This window comes from Eptesicus fuscus, chromosome 4 (assembly GCF_027574615.1).
Source record: "Eptesicus fuscus isolate TK198812 chromosome 4, DD_ASM_mEF_20220401, whole genome shotgun sequence".
Classification (NCBI taxonomy): domain Eukaryota; kingdom Metazoa; phylum Chordata; class Mammalia; order Chiroptera; family Vespertilionidae; genus Eptesicus; species Eptesicus fuscus.
Window position 1 is genome coordinate 38,846,919 of NC_072476.1, and position 5,571 is coordinate 38,852,489.

Sequence of the window (5,571 nt, forward strand, 5' to 3'; positions counted from 1 at the left end):
TTTCAAATGGTTAGACTCGCAGTGATGGCGAACCTCTGACACGTGTGTCAGTGCCATTTCTGATGACACGCGGCCGCTGAGGCGGCCGCAAGCCGAGGATGAAACATTTATGTTATTTAAACTATAAATATCGCGAAATAATGTTTTTTCCTCAAAGGGACACACTACCCGAGTTATGCTCAGTTTTTTGGCGAAGTTTGACACACCAAGCTCAAAAGGCTGCCCATCACTGGAAAGAGAACCTACCAGGTCACCGTGGGTGCACTCTCCCTTTGGAGCACAACCTCCTCGTGTTTGGGTATCTCAGACATGACCATTCTCTTCACACCCTGTTCTCTTCCTCGTAATTAAGTGCAAGCCCAGCAGAGTGACATCTCCCCAATGTATGTGTGTGTGTGTGTGTGTGTGTGTGTATTTTTTTTTAACCAAATTTCTCATTATTTTCATTATATCTAGTTACTGTGACAAGTAAGTTCTGTTTTCTTTCAGGATTAGACTTTCTGATAAATAACTTTTCCTAGTAATTTCTGCTTTGGATGCACTAAATATAATGTCCGCCAGGGCAATCTGAGGAGGTGTGTAGCAAAGGTAAGCATCCGTCAACCACAACTCTATTAAGAAAGTCATCAGTTGTTTTCCTCCAAATCTCTGGATTCTCCAACATGCGATAGCAGGTCTTTAAATCAATGAGAAACCCCTCAAAAGATCAATAAGGATTGTGGGCAAAAAGCAGGAAATTAAGTTGCTGTGTACAAATCGGTTCATATTCCCAAATCTGTCCAAGACGACTCTCTCAAATGTTTCCAACAGTTTGTGGACTGGGTACATGGAATTCATCTACTTTGCAGGCCACAAATGCTTTATTTTCCAGGGGTGATATTCCATTACTGGGTTAGTCAAATAAACATGCTTGGAATGCATGCAAGCTGGGCCCACAACAGACCTTGGCATCGCTGGCCTAAACACTGAACAAAGTTCCAATAATCTTTCCTCAGGGTACCTGCAGAGGGTCCTTCTTCATGAGGCTCAAGAAAGACTGGATCATTTGGAAGAAGCTTCCTGTTCCCCACTGCTCTGCAACTGAATTTGCCGTTGGCCGGAGGTGGTGCTGGCTGATCCTCACTGGCCAGAGCCCAGGGCCGCTTCTGGCTATTGTTGTGGTACATTCTTAAGTCCGAGACAAGGAAGCTTGGATAAAAATACCTCAAACGCCACAACACCGTGGTGTAAAACATCTAAGCTAGGGCAGCTGCGGGCGTCAGGTCAGCCTGCGTGATCAACAATTCATTTTAAGCCATTAACTATTTTAGCAGAATCACCTGCTGGAGAAATTACCTGCGCTCTCTAATGTAATCCTCACTATAAGCCTGAAAGATAGGTGGTAGTTTTTCAATATTTTACAGAAAAGGTAATAGGCCAAGAGATTAAGTACCTCCTGCACTCCCCTCAAACTGAACCTCTCCCTAACTTTCCTGAATTCCTCTGATTGGATTGGGTGGAGTCAGCTGGTGGCTCACCACCTCAGCATTCCCACAGGACTCTGAATTGTAACTGGTCTGCCAACTTGTTCCCCAAGCCCACCCTCTCCACACAGCCGTGAAGGCAGTAACTCTGCTTCATTTATCTCTACATCTCTAGACGTGTGGCTGGCATATAGTTGGGGTTCAATAAATATTTTATAAATGTAAGGATTAAGTAAGTACAAAATTCCGCAAAGGGTGAGAGTTACTTGATGGCCGGTCCACCAGCTCAGATGTGATTTTAGAAATCTTCTGGTCCTGGGACAGGTTCTCAGGGCCCCAGCCAGTGTTCTCACTGAGCGACAAGCCTAGATAATATACCTCAAAATTCAAGAATGAGGCAGGGGAGTAAAAAAAAAAAAGTAAGTAAGTCTCTGATTCTTATCACCACCAGTTGTTTTTAGCTAATACTATGTTTTAAAATGACATAAATTTGTCCTAAACTAGCCCATAAAATCCTTGGTGTTTATCTAAGGGATAATATAACCATTTCTAGATAAAGTACTTATACTATTTTTTTTTTTACAACCTACCTTGTTGATAATGTTTCTAGACATTAATTTCAGATTCAGGAAGAGGGAATTCAGTCATTTTTCATAGTCCTGCAGAAGTCAGACACACTTCTGCCGAATGAAGCACAAGATGATGCTACAAGACCCACTCAGCAGAAACACATCACCTCAGCCGCCGTACGGTACTATTAAAACAAAATGGGAATCCGTTTCCATCCCAATAGTTTACCTAAAAGTCTCTCTTCGGCAGGTTTGACCTTTACATTATGAATTTCATTTCGCTGTAAGCACTTACATTTATATTACTGCTTAACATGCACTCTTCATAGAAATCTTCCCTAACAATTTCTAACTGCATTTATTCACACTGAGCATTCACTTAACTACTTGCCTAAAATGCAGTACAGTTACCAGAGAAATATTTCCTGTTATTTCAGAACTGTGAAGGTCAGACCAGTTTTATGCAAAGGGAAATGAAATGTTTTGTGTCTTTAGTCTGCGTAGTATAATTTCTATTATTTTCTTGCTGTTTATGTTGCGGCCTTCGACTGTTCCTCATTTTGCTGCGTTCACCATTGTTCTCCCCTGCCTTCTCTCTCATGCCTTTTTAACTGAGCAAGGTGATTTCTAATGCTCTACCACCTATAGGAATTATACTTCATGCACAGCATTGAAAATTTAAGGTAAAAGCAGCCTTTGTTACCAGGAAGCAAGAATTATATTCATGAAGTAGTTCTACAAAACTGTTTAGTCAAGTAGTTAATCCCTTGGATAAAGTTATTTTTCATTCTCTATACTATTTTGAGGAGTCAGATGGTCTCATAGAGATTGCCTGTTGTTGGGTTCCTACTAAACTTTCACACAGTCGCGATATAAGCCCATCCCTGGTGTAAGTGGCTCTTTTCCAATGGAGCCTTACAGCGTAGTGGCTAAATGCATGGGCTCTGAAGTCAGAAAGACCTGGACCTGAAACTTAGTTCTACCAGTTATTTGCTGTGTGAACCAAGGCAGGTTGCATAACCTCCTTTGTTCTGTATTCAACAAACTTAGTTGCATATTGTTCTATTATTATTACTCCTTGATTATGGAACTGCAGCAACATGAGCCTAGATACAATTGCAGAAATTGCAGGTATTTTCTTCACTGAAAATGCAGTGTGATGGAAATCACCCCCATGAAATGGCTAAGAGTGGGAGGGGAAGTTCCGCAGGAACAGGCAATGTGTTAAAGTCTGTGCCCACATAGGGTCAGCAAAATGAACTGCAAAAAGAACAGAGTGAACTTAGACGGGGTTGGGACAAGTGAGCCCAACCTTGTGGGTGAGGCACAGCAACAGATAAAATCCTGGCAGCATTCAAAGACAGCTATGTAAGTGACCTTAAAACCAACCATTGATTTTTTTCAACCACCACTGCAATGGTTCATTGTTGTGTTGGAGATCAGTGGGCAAGAAGGAGGTGAAGTTGTAGTTAATTCCTCTAGAATGTCATATAAATCCCAGCTTATGACCTTCCTGTATATCACCTTATTAATGATGGATGTGCATGTGTGTCCTACATGAGAATGTTCTCTAATATGTGCTTTGCAAGTATAGTGGGTTGAATGGTGGCCCCCAAAATATACAGGGTGTCCCCAAAAATGTATATACATTTGGAATAATGATTAACTCCAACGGGTTAAATCTGAAAAGAAACATCAATTGAGCTATCAGCTGTTAAAGTATGTGTACATTTTTTGAGACACCCTATATATCCATCCAGAACCTATGAATGTGACCTTATTTGAAAAAAGGGTATTTGCAGATATAATTAAGAATCTCAAGATAACATCATCCTGATTAAGCTGAACATGAGCCTAGATACAATTGCAGAATTGGTACCAGGGAAGTCCTAAATCCAGTGACAGTGTCCTTGTTACAGACAGAACACAGAGACAGAGTGGAGACCACATGAGGACAGAGCACAGTGACAGGGGCCAGATGAGTAGTCAGGTTTGAAGCCTGGCTCTAGCACTAGAAGGGAACTAAAGCATTCATACATTCATTATTTTAAGGAGGGCCAGGATTTGATGGGTATGGTCCAATAACATAATATAAGGAAGCTGGGTAGTAGGAAGGCATTTCTATGACTTGTCACCTGACTACCTTGGGCTTACCCTTGATCTGACAGCACTGCTAATTACAGGCCTTTACCAACCAATGGACCTGGGACTGTTCTCATCTTCCCTTGTCCAGAATGGTCTCAGGAACCAAGGAATTGCAATCATTCAGAAAAAAAAACACCAGAGGCCATCTCTGTGATAATCAGTGTCGGGGGCAACATAGCAATACTTCTTCCCCCTTCAGCTTTTCACCCTGTAGGCAGCCCCTGCCACTCATGCTTCCCTGGCACTATTTCATCACCTTCAAAATGTGATAAATTCAGATTCCAGTGTTTCTGACTTAAGTGTCATCATATCATTGACTCAGTGTCTCCAGACTAAAAGATGATTGACAGCGAGAGCAATGCTTAGTCTGAAGGAATGGCCTTCTCACACAATCATCATGAAACAGTCTAGCTCATATGGCTGGGCTTGGAATACCTTCTTTGAAACAAACACAAAACTATGAGGTAAAATCAGAAATAGGAAATATGAATGTATTTGTGTATGCAGCCACAATGATGAACTACACTTTAGAAGTATGCCAAGGACAGTGAGTACTAGATCTCACTGAGGGAGAAAGTTGAGTGCAGCCACCAGATGATGTAGATCTCCAGCCTGACAGACAAGTGACCAGATGAGCAAGCAGTGAAGTCAACAACTCCATACTTGCAAAGCAAAGTCTAGATTCCTGGCAGAGCACTTAAGGGTCCTTATACCTATTTTACAACCTACTGTGGCAAAGGTGATTGAGCTAAGTAATGAAAAACTGACAAATTGAAAGAAAAATTACCTGTTGGGGTGAAAGAAGAGAGGTGGAGGACAGTAACCTGTTATTAACATAAGAAGTAAGTTCTGTGACATGGAAATTTTCAATATGACCCAAAAAGTTCTATAAGACTAGAGGCCTGGTGCATGAGATTCATGCACTCAGGGAGGGTTGGGGGTGGGGAGGTTTCTCTTAGCCCGGCCTGCGCCCTCTCGCAGTCCTGGAGTCCTCGGGGGATGTCCGACTGACAGCAGTTAGACATCCTTAGTGCTGCCACGAAGGCGGGAGAGGCTCCCGCCACCGCTGCTGTGCTCACCAGCCATGTGTTTGGCTCAGGGCTTCTGGCTGACCGGAGCTCCCCCTGTGGGAGCACACTGAGCATCAGAAGGCAACTCCTGCATTGAGCATCTGTCCCCTGGTGGTCAGTGCACGTCATAGCAACCAGTCGTCCACCGTTCGGTCGATTTGCATATTAGCCTTTTATTTTCTATACTAGAGGCCTGGTGCACGAAATTCGTGCACGGCGGGGCTGCACTCTCTCTAATCCAGGGCCCCTCAGGGGATGTCCAACTGCCGGTTTAGGCGTGATCCCTGTGCTGGCTCCTAACCGCCTCTGCCTGCTGGCCTGATC

The 5,571-nt window shown here is 43.1% G+C and overlaps 1 pseudogene; it reads right to left on the reverse strand.

Annotated features, from left to right (window-relative positions):
- Positions 1-242: 242 nt before the first annotated feature.
- Positions 243-1,166, reverse strand: LOC103285937 (cyclin-H-like; annotated as a pseudogene).
- Positions 1,167-5,571: the final 4,405 nt, after the last annotated feature.